Here is an 11,583-nt window from a genome sequence, read left to right as displayed (position 1 = left end):
AGAGAGAGAGAGAGAGAGAGAGAGAGAGAGAGAGAGAGAGAGAGATTAGTCGGTCATTGAAGACTAGCATCAGTGCATGGGCAAACAGGTAGTGAAGATTCCTGAGTCAGAAAGAATGAAGAACAATTTTAAAAGAGAGATGACTAATGCTTAACTTAAAATTGTTTTTGTTAGCTTTTTAGATGCAATGTTAGAATTATAATTATTGTGTTTACAAATGTTTTCAGTGCGTAAGGGATTTGTTTTGCTTTTGTCTTCTAAATAAAGGAATGAGATATTTATTTCTGGGTTGCTCTAGTGTATAACAAAGAGAGCACATTGGAGGTAACATAAATCCCTCAAAAACTGGCAGAAATATTTTTTTTAAAAAGGCTTTGAACTTCCACAGGATATGCAATAGTCATTCAAACTGATTTCATCTAGGTCTGAAGTTACTAGGCGACACCAGCTGACATTGGGGTCACACATGTAAGGCACCCAGTATAGCACACACAGTAGCCATGCCTAGTAGGTGGCCTAGCATCAGTGCTGCTCAGGTTCACGGTGTGTCCAAAGAATGACTCCAGATTCAGTCCAGCCCCGCTACCAGCCTGGCCTAGGCTGCATAGTTCTCCTCTTCCATTCAAGCCTCCTCTAATAATTTTTTTAATTTATTTTAATTAGTTTTAAGTATATAGTACATTGGTTAGATATCTATATAGTTCATAAAACAATACCCCCAACTGCTCCCTCCCTCCCCCAACCCTCCACCTAGCTAACATATTAATGCTAACTGCATTCCCTATGCCATGCTCTCCATCTCTGTGACCATCTATCAACTACTAATTTGTACTTCTTTAACCCTTTGTCCCATTTTCCCAGCCCCCCAAACCCCCTCCTTTCTCTCTGTCACCAAATTGTCCACTATATTTGTGAGTCTGTTTTTGATTAGTTTGTTCTTTTTGTTCCTTAGATTCTGCATATAAGTGAAATCATATGGTATTTATCTTCCTCTGTCTGACTTAAATACCTTCTAGGTCCATCAAGGCAATATCGTTTTCTATCCCTTTTGTTTTAGTCTGCATGTGCCTCTTAATCTGAAGTGAGTCTTGTAGGCAGCATATACAGGGGTCTTGCTTTCTTATCCATTCAGCCACTCTATCTTTTGGTTGGAGCACTTAATTCTTTTCCATTTAAGGTACTTATTGATAGGAATGTCGTTGTTACCATTCTTTATTCCTGTTTTTGATACATGGTTTTTCTTCTTAAAGAAGTCCCTCCAACATTTCCTGTAATACTGGCTTGGTGGTGATAAATTCCTTCAGCTTCTTTTTGTCTGGGAAGTTCTTTATCTGTCCTTCAACTCTAAATGATAGCTGGATAAAGTATTCTTGCTTGTAGATCCTGGGTCTTCATCCTGTTGAATATTTTGTGCCAACTCCTTCTGTCCTGCATAGTTTCTTTTGAGAAATCAGCTGCCAGTCTTATGGGTGTTCCCTTGTAGGTAACTATCTGTCTTTCTCTTGCTGCTTTTAAGATTCTCTGTTTGTATTTAACCTTTGGTATTTTAATTATGATATATCTTGGTGGGGACCTCTTTGAATCCCTGGTTTTTGGGATTCTCTGAGCTTCCTGGGGTTTTATGTTCATTTCCTTCACCAGGTTAGGGAAGATTTCCATCATTATTTCTTCAAACAGCTGTTCAACATCTTGATTTCCTTCAGGTATGCTGATGAGATGAATATTTTTACCTTTAATAGTGTCGCATAGGCTCCTTAAATTTTTATTACAGTCTTTGCATCTTTTTTCTTGCCATTCTGATTGAGTGTCCTTGGCTTTCCTGTCCTCTAGATAAGGCATTTGATCCTCTTCTTTATTCACTTTGTTTATTCCTTTGTTTATTCCACTTAATATACTTCTCATCTCAGATAGTATGTTCTTCATTTCAGACTGATTCCCTTTTATAATTTCCATTTCCATTTTTGTTTTTTATCTCTTTGTTGAAGTTCTCACTGAATTTGTCTATACTTCCCATAAGTTCTTTGAACATCTTTATAACCAGTGTTTTGAACTCTGCATCTGTTAGGTTGCTTGACTCCATTGTATCTAGATCTCTGTTCTGTTCTCTCATGGTTTCTGCTTCCTTTTTCTTCCCATTATGGCTGTCTTTCCGTGTCTGTTTCTATATACTAAGCAAAGCTCCTGTCTCCTGGTCTTATTAGTTGGATTTGTGAAGTAGGTGTCCAGTGGCACAGTCCTGAGAGGGGTTCAGCTGCAGGCCAAATTTAGCCCAAGCCTCTGCCCCTCTGGAGCCACCTGTTAAGATTCAGCAAGCAATCCACAGATGCTGTGCTTATAGTTGCCTCAAAAGGCCACACCAGAAACCGAGGCCAGCTGGCTTCAGTGTGAGTCTAGGTGCTGCTCAGCAAGGAGCACCTGACTTGCTTAAGTTATACCTAGATGAGGCTTGAGTGGGGCTGGGAGTTGGGGGAGGCGGGATTTCAGGAAATCATCTGGGCAGAGCAACCTCTGTTATTCAGTTTGATGACGTCACAGCTATGGCGGTGCTGTGTTAGCGCACTGGGAGGAGAGAGGGCTCTATAGGAAACAATGGATACTGCCAGCACTTCTGTATTGAGCAAGGCTCACCTTGGCCCTCACTTTGAAAATGTGTCCTTGTAAGTCCCTGGTGCTCCCTGTGTGCAGCCAAATCAGCACTGGTGCACGGAGTGAGCAGGTCTGTCAAAGCGATAATCCGCTCGTGGATGTGGCCCCTTTAAGAGGCTTCTGCTGCTGCCGCAGCCTTCGTCTCTGCTGCTCAAGCCTGGCAGCCCCGCGTCCTCGCCCCGTCCTACGTTCTGCCCTTGCAGGGTGATTTCTTGGATTTCTTCCTAGTTGTTGGCTTGTTCATCTAGGTCCCAGGTAATTTTTTCTTGCAGTTGCTCCTTGTTTCCATCATAACTTTGATTTGGCCACCAGAGGGAAGAATAGAGCCTCTATCATCTACGCCATTTTTATTTCCTCCTTTAAATTCCATTTTTTTCTTAAGTAGGCCTAAGTCAGTGTCTGTCACTTCCAACAATAAGGTTCTTGACTGATATAAGTACAAAAGGAAGGGGTGGTCTGCTCATATTTTTGATCTATAGCTAATAACAAATTTAAACTTGGCCAAGAGAGATACTGTGTCTTCTTTATCATAAGTTAACAAAACTAATTGAAAGGACAAGAAGACAAATTTGTTTACCATTACCCATCCCTGCCAAGTTTCTATGGGGAAGATGGACTCACTATGGTCCATAAAGACATTGGTGGACATAGAAAATTGCCTACCCACCACCTTTTTCCACCTTCCTCCTACCTGAGCCCATGCTAACTTAGAGCTCTCAGTTAGGTGAAAAAATAAATTATACCCTTTAAGATATTTTGAGTTGGGTGTTCTACTATATGCAGCCCAAACCATCCTAACTGACACCGATACTATTTCAAGAATGGATTTAAGTAAGCCTCACTCCTTCAGCGATTCTTTCAATGAGTATATTTTGAGCCCCTCCTTTACACCAGGTGCTGCTCTAGGTACTCAAAATATATCAATAGACAAAGTGGACAAAGGTCCCTGTCATCATGGTGCTTACATTTCAGCGAGAGAAACAGACAACAAGCAAAGGATGTGTAAATAAGTAAATGACGAGTATGTTAGAGGATAAGTGCCACGAAAAAAAGAAAAATGTAGGGCAGTGTCTCAGTTTGAGTTTACCCCGCCCCCGCCCCCCCAAAGACAAGAGTTTTGGTGCAATTGGCTTATTTAGGAGATGATCCCAAGAGCACAAGTGAGGGAGAAGAGAAATAGAGACAGGGAAGGGAAAGAAGCCAATGAACTGTTTGTTAATGAGCAGTTTACTGTTGTATTGAGCAGGGAGCTCCATCCTTCTGGAGACCTACTGAGAATTCATGGAAAGAATATCTCAGAATTGTTCCCCTGAGGGCTAGGGAATCTGGGTTATTTATCCACCAACTCAGTCCCTCATTAGTTGAGAGGTACCCCTGAGGATATTAAATCTTCCAGCCTTCAGATCTGCCCCCAACAGGCTTAGCAAGCTTCAGTGGTGGAGAAATACTAAGAAAATGAAAGAGAAACATGACGTGCCTAATAGGGAAAGCTGTCAGCTATGGTGAACATATCCTCACAGCTGTAGATGAGAGCCCGAGGTGGGCAGAGGGGCTATGCGCAAGATGTCAACAGTGTCTGCTTCTTCAGGGAGAAAGGGGATGGGGATGAGGAGGCTGGCTTCAGTTTGAAATCGAGTGGTCAAGAAGGGCCTCATTAAGATGACATTTGTACAAAGACTCGAAGCCTGTGGCTATCTGGAAGAAAGCATTCCAGTCATAAGGGAATGGCAGTGCTCAAACCCAAAGCTGGGAGTCTACCTGGAGTATTTCAGGAACAGCAGCAAGGAGGCTAGAATGGCTGGAGTCCAGCGATCAAGGGCGAGAGTGGTAGGAACTGAGGTCACAGGGGTATCAGGATCCAGAGCATGATAGCCATGGAGGACAATCTGAAGACACTGGCTTTCATGCTAAATGAAATGAGAAAGCTCTGGAGGGTCCCTGTGCTGTTGTAACTCTTGGCAGCTGAGAAATTCTCAAGGAGGAAAGCCAGTTGATGCTTTTTGGGGGCTGACTTGCACTGTCATAGGTTCTGAAACCAGATTGCTATGAAAACAGAAACACGATGCCAGACAGTCCCTTCTGGTCATCCACCCCGGGTGTGTGGAACAATAGCAGACATCGCCTTTTCTCTCTTAAGAACACCTAGTGAATTCTGTCGATTGGAAACTTGGCCTTCAGGTTCACTGTTTTTGAGGGTTTTCCATATTGGTCATTTACCAATTTAAGGAGTTGAATACTAGGCTTGTGTGAGAAATCCCTGGATGTAAGATGAAAATAAAATTCATCTCAGGTTTTACCATCTATATTATTCTTTGACTTTATATTTCCTGAATTAGGATCATTTACTCCTTTTTCTTATAATGTCTTAGTGAGGAAGGTCTAACTTTACCTTCTCAACTTACAGTTTAGGAAGTTTAAGCCTAGTAAAGATTCCATTCAGTGAGGAATGGTATAAGTTCTCTGGATCCCAGTTGTGATCTTTCCTTACATGTTATATAGACCCTTGATCCCTGCAGTGTGTCCTGTCATATCACTGGGCACCTATTTCTCTTACCCTATGTCAGGTTGTAGCATGTCTTAGTGGTTGAAGAAACATTAATAGTAGGAAATAGAGAAACAGTGATGTGTTTGGTTACATGGGAAAAGCCAGGGTGAATTCCCAGGATTAAAAATAAAAAATTTCTAGGTTTTTTTTTTTTTTCACTGTAAAATGTAGTTGAACATCTTTTCTCTCCCACCCTGCCCCTCCTTTTACCACTTAGTCTTATGTATACTTGTTAGTACTCAGATCTCGGTCTCAGATACAGCTTTCTGCTAAAAGAGACAAGGGCAATTTGGAGAGTAGTTATGGCAAAGATGCTAGCTGTCCACCACAATCTGCTGTCCCCTTTCTTGTTAACAGGTTTGTAGCCAGAGCTATGACGAGGTTGTGTTGTCCAGTCTCTCGAGTTAAATATAGCTGTTTGACTCATTGTTATTACAGGATGTGGGCAAACATGGTGCACACCTCTTCTAGGCATGAAGCAGGCATGCCCCTTTCATACTCTGTCTCCTTCTGCCTGTTGGATGAAAATGACAGTAAAGCCAAGGCCTAAAGCTCCAAGGTGGAAGAACACTGTGTCCTCATCCCCATGTGGAAGAGAGTGACCCCAACCAGAAATAACTGCCTTGCACCAATATGAGTAGAAATAAATTCCTACTGTGTTTTAGCCATTCCATATTTTTTGTCTATTTATTATCACAGTCTAGTCTACTCTATGTAATATAATGACTGATTCATTTTTGGGGGACAGGAAAAAGTCAGGAAGGGTCTGGAATCTTTTATTTACAAAACTAAATTAGAATATTTTTCTAAAGTTGTCAGTGTTAGTATTGAAATAACAAAAGGAGCAACTCTCAAGTAAAGATATATGTAATAAAATAGGGTAATAGATTTTATACCTTCTGTTAATTATATAGCTATTCTTAAGTATAGGTATGCAGTTGTTTTTATTTGTATTAACAGGAAAGAGTTACTGTTGAGTGCATAGGAGTAAAAGTAGGAACTGTATCAAGGACAGGAGAAACTGATCAGCATGGGTGGTCACACCTACTAATCAAGAAGAAAGGGGATTGAACAAGTAAATTGAGACAGTGGTAACCAAATAGAAAGCAGGTTCAACATTGTGTTCCAAGAAGATAAAATAACCAGATGTCCTCAGGAGAAAAGATAAGCATTCAGACTTCTCATGTTGTAGGAGATAAAAACTCTTGATGGACCCTATTAAATTATAATAAAATATTGATAGAGTATACACGTTTTTGTAATGCTAACGAATCAGAGCTATATATTGCAAGGATAGAACAATGAATTTTGTTAACACTGGCCAAGCAAGATTTAAATAATGTATCATTTTATGAGGAGATACAAGCTAAAAACAACAGAACCTATGGCAAACTGTGGACCTAAAAAGTCTCATTGATGTAACAAGTTTAACTAGGAAAAAAGGGCAGGATGGTGTGTAGTGGGAGATGATGTGGGGAAAATGGAAATATCTGGTGGAAATATATCTAATGTGCCCTGGAGAAGAGGAGAATAAGATGAAAGAGCATTAGAAATCTCTATTACAGATTCTTAATCACAGTGAGAAGTGTTTCTGGGAAGAGATTAACTGTAATATAAGGCAATGATTCTCACTAGGGTAAAAGGAAAGATGGACAGAATCTAACATTTTTATTAGTAGTATTTCTCCTTCCCCCTCTTCCTCTCCCCTTCTATCTTTTTTTTTCAGACCTCATTTCTTTTTCTCTTTTTGGATGATACTTCTTGATTTATTTTTTAGTTATACTGATGTTTTGTGTTGTGAAGGCTTTATGATACATGGCGCACATCCAAGGAAATAATGTACAGTGGTCACGTGTCTAATGACTGATAAGAAGACACTTCTATTAACTCCGTACCCCTAGAATAATGCGCAAACTCCTTAAACTTGCTTACAATGCCCTTCTATTGAGATCCTGTTTACCATTTCCAGCCCCTACTCTCATACATTCTCAAATTTCAGTATGTAAAAGAAGTACCTATAGAGTTTGTAAAATATATTCCCAGGCTTCTTCCTCAGAGATTAGGATTCAGAACATCTGGGATGGGGCCCAGGAATTTGGATATTAATAAATGGCCCCAAGTGATTCTAAAGCAGGGTTCTGCAGACCACTTCCTGAGAAGTGCTTTATACAAAATAAAGCACTGAAGCCTAGGTACTTCCTCTCCACAGGTTCTTGTGAACTGTTCATGCTCCTATCTCTAGATCTTTGCCCATGTGGTTGTCTCATTCTGAATCATTGTTCTCTGTACCAGTTTTTGATCCCTGCTTTGCTATCCCAACCTGGCTAACTATCGCTCATCTTTCAGGTCTCAAAGATGTCACTTTCTCTGGGTGACTTCTTGAAACTTGAGCCCTCAAGTCTGGGGTTAAGCGTACCTACCAGATGTTCCCCTAATAGTCATGGATAATGCTTTTATGATAGTATTGACCTCACTGTATGCTAGGTGCCTGATAACTGTTCCTACCTATTACTAGGTCATAAGCCATTTGAGTGCTGGAAATGTGTCCATCATGCTCATCATTGCACCCATTTTCTAATGCAGTGATTAGAACAAAATAAGTGCTTAAAAAAAGAAAGAAAGGTAAGGGAGAATTACTTAAGGGAGGATAAAGGCAAGAGATCAGACAGGTCGTGCAGGGGATCCACAGGACTGACCCAGCTGGTAGCAGTGTGCAATTTGTTTAAGTTTAAAGGGTGTACTTAAAGTGAATTGGATAGCTTATGTGGGTCACCAACATACTGTGATTTAATGTCTTTAAACTCACCTGAATCCTGACTGGACCTTCCCATTCATTTTCCACTTCTCTCAAAGACAGCACATAAAAATAGCAAAGACAAGGAGAAATAATGATAGAATTTTATCTTCAATGAACTTACGAGACTTGGATAACACGAGTACATAATATCTGGGAACACAGTAGAATGTTGTGAACTTTGCAGAGTGGAGTAAGCCAGAACTATGCAGGGAAACATGAAAAATAAGCAAACTCCGTGGTGCTTGACATCCTTGGAAGGGCTAGAGAATTAGGTGGAAACAGTAACGTAGACTAAAAACGGGAGGCTTTGTTAGAAATCTGTTAAAGAAGAGTTAAAACAATACTTCTGATGCCATACTTGTGTGTTGATCTTTCCTCCAAACCAAAGAAAGATGAAAGATTTATTCATTGGTCAAATTAAATCAAAATGGATCTACCTCATCAGACACAGAGAAAGGGAAAGATTGCAAACTAAAAAGAGAATTCATATTAAATGGTGCAAGCCCCATTATTCCTTCCCCCATTTAGCTCCTAGAATGCCTGAAACCAGCTTTATACTATTAGAGGATGGTGTCTCTGTCTCTGGAAAAGTAGAAGACCCCAGAATTAAGAACTATGGGTTTGACATCTAGGACACTCTCCAATGAAAAGCTGACTTAATACTCGATCACTCTACAGCAAAGCGATGCTGGTGCACAGGGAACTTCACGTCTGCTTTTTCAGTGCTTCACAATTAAATGTGAGTGGCAAGGTTGCCAACACTATTCAATGGGGAAAAGGAAGTTCTTTTTGAAACAGATATTTCTGCAACAACTGGATATCTGTATGTAATGAAAAGAAGCTCGTTCCATTCACAAAAATAACTTGAGATGGATTGTAGACCTAAATTTCAGAGAAAAAATATGGCATTTCTAGGAGAATATCTTTCCTATCTTTGGTGGTTACAAAGAGGAAACAAACAAACAAAAAACCCAATTTAATAACTTTTAAAACTTTCAAATGCCTATCTTTCTAGTATATATTACGATTTATTTCAAACAGAATCTAGATTATATTTTACTCTTTGAGATGGTTCTTTGAGATGGTCCTTATTATAGATCTTAGATACGGTACTGGCCTCCAGTATGACATTGCCCTTGGCACCTAGTAGGTAGTGTAGGACTATTTACTCATTGTAACCTGAGACAGAGGTGTTTTGTTTTGCTAGTTTGTTTTGTTTCATTTTTTACATCTAATTTTTAAAAATACTCTCTACTTTTGGGATGCCAGCTGTCCCTTCTTAAAATTTCTGTCTCAAGTTTTAAATTCAGCCCTGGAAGATAGCAATTGGAGAGATTAGAAACATTTTTTTAAATAACTTTTTTGTTTTAATTTCTCACAATAATCATATATTTTTATAATAAGATATGTTATAAAGAAAACAGAAAAGATTACAATTTTTGTTCTTTTCTGTTATGTTCTTTTCTGTAATTTATATTATTTTATAATTATATTAGTTTATGTGTTTTAAAATTTTTATGTCTACCTTCCCCCTAGATTACAGCCTTCATGAGGGCAAAGACTGTTGTTTTCTTCATCACTGGATTTCCACCCAGTTCCTAACATAAATACTTAGTACACAGGAGCAACTCAATACATGTTTGTGGAATTAATGCAGGAATAGTAGCAGACAGAACTGAAAATAAACTAAACTTCTTAGATTTTCCATAAAGAAAGAATTAAAAGGCTCTGAGTAAAGAGCTTTGCTCTTTGTAATTTGCATGTGTTTTAGAACATGGAATTTGTGATCTCTATGTTGAATTTCCTGGGTTCTTTTTGTCGACTTTTTGGTAGCTACTCTGGTTCCTGAGTACGTAACCACTAAAAAGTTTGCCAGATACATGGTTCCAAATAGGTCAAGTGTGACAATGTTGCCTTGCATTGTTTAGTAAATTTCTCAGGCTGCATAATATGCTGAGCACCGGCTATAAGTTTAGTAGCATGTAGGTGTTATGTATAACAGAAAACAAAAGGCAGGGTCTCTGCTTCTAGGAAGCCTGTAATAGTGGCTGAGAAGACTATAGGATTTCAGAGGAGAGTTTGAGACAGAGTTTAAGCTTCCAAAGGGACTTCTTTTATATCCTAATCATAGTGCAGTGTAGTCACTACGCTCATTTGGTGCACATTTAATGATAAGGCCTATTACGTGCTAAGCATAGTTCTAGGTACTGGGCATACAGGGGTGAACAGTACAAAATAAGCCTTTGTGCTTCTGATGCTTATATTCTAGTAAAAGGAGACAGACAATATAGAAATGAATGATATTTCAAGAAAAATATCAGAGAGTAGTAAGCACTACTTAGAGAAGTGCAAGCACTGCTTAGAGAGAGTAGAGTGACTATTTTAGTTTGAGTAGTTAAGGAAAGATTCTCTAAAGAATTGGTATTTAAGCTGCAAATAATAAGAGCAACCTAATCATGACATAAGGGGGTACAGTAGAGAAGATGCAGTTCAGACAGAGAAACCAGCCGGTACAAAAGCTTTGAGACAGGAACAAACTTGGCCTGTTAGAGGAACTGAAAGGTCAAGCAGTTGAAACTTTGGGGTGAAGTGAAGTCATAAAAGTGGGCAGGTCCCGATCACCCAGGCTCTGGAAGCCGGGCGAGGCATGCTGGTGCAGCTCGGTGCTGCTTTCTGAGGGTAATGGAAAGCCACTGAAGCATTTTAAGAGGGGAGACACATGATACGATTTATGTTTACAAAATATTGCTCTAATGTGCGCAGGATGGAAAGGGGCAAAAGTAGAAGCAGAGAAATGAGTCCCAAGCTTACCAGGGAGAGATGCAGGGGGCTCGTATTAGATCAATAGTGCTGGAGAGGGGGAGACATGGATAGATTGGGGAAGTATTTTTATGGCTTAGAGGTAGGGAGAGAGGAAATTAAAGAACCAAAAATAGTGCCTAGATTATTTGCTTGAGCTATTTTGTGAGGGCGGAGTCCCAGGAGCTAAGAGAAGAAAGTGTTTCAAGGAGAAGACAGTGGCCTCTATGTCAAATATTTCTGATATAGAGAAGTAAGATAAGAATAGACAAGCAATCTCTAGGTTAGGCAACACGGAATCGTTGTTGACCTCAATAAGAGCAGGCTTAGTAGTGTGGCTAGAGCAGAAGCCCTATGCAGTGGATGGAGGAGACAGGGTAAGGGGAAGCATAAGAACGGGGACTATAATAAACACTTGCAAATAGTTTGCCATGCAGGGAAGCATGGGGGATGCAGCAGGAATTGGAAGGAATATGGGCTGGAGCTCTTTTGCTATTCTTTTTAAGATGAAGGTATTAGAGCATGCTTGTGTGCTGATTGGGATAAATTAGTAATGAGAGAAGGATCCATAATGAAAAAGAAAGAAAGAACAATTGCAGGAGCAGAGACTAGGAGAAGGTGAGAAAGCTGAGATTCAGGGCAAAAGCAGAGCTATCACCTTTCCTGGAGTGGAAATCCTTTATTCAAATTAACATGAGGGGGAAACTGTTCCTCCAGTGCAGACACGTTGGAGGTTTAGATATGGGAAGAAAAGGGAGTTCTTTGTTTAGTATCTGTTTCTATTTTTTTTTTTTTT

Source organism: Pteropus vampyrus, unplaced genomic scaffold, assembly GCF_000151845.1.
Source record: "Pteropus vampyrus isolate Shadow unplaced genomic scaffold, Pvam_2.0 Scaffold254, whole genome shotgun sequence".
Lineage (NCBI taxonomy): Eukaryota > Metazoa > Chordata > Mammalia > Chiroptera > Pteropodidae > Pteropus > Pteropus vampyrus.
The sequence above is the reverse complement of the archived record's forward strand: the minus strand, read 5'-3'. Positions refer to the sequence as shown.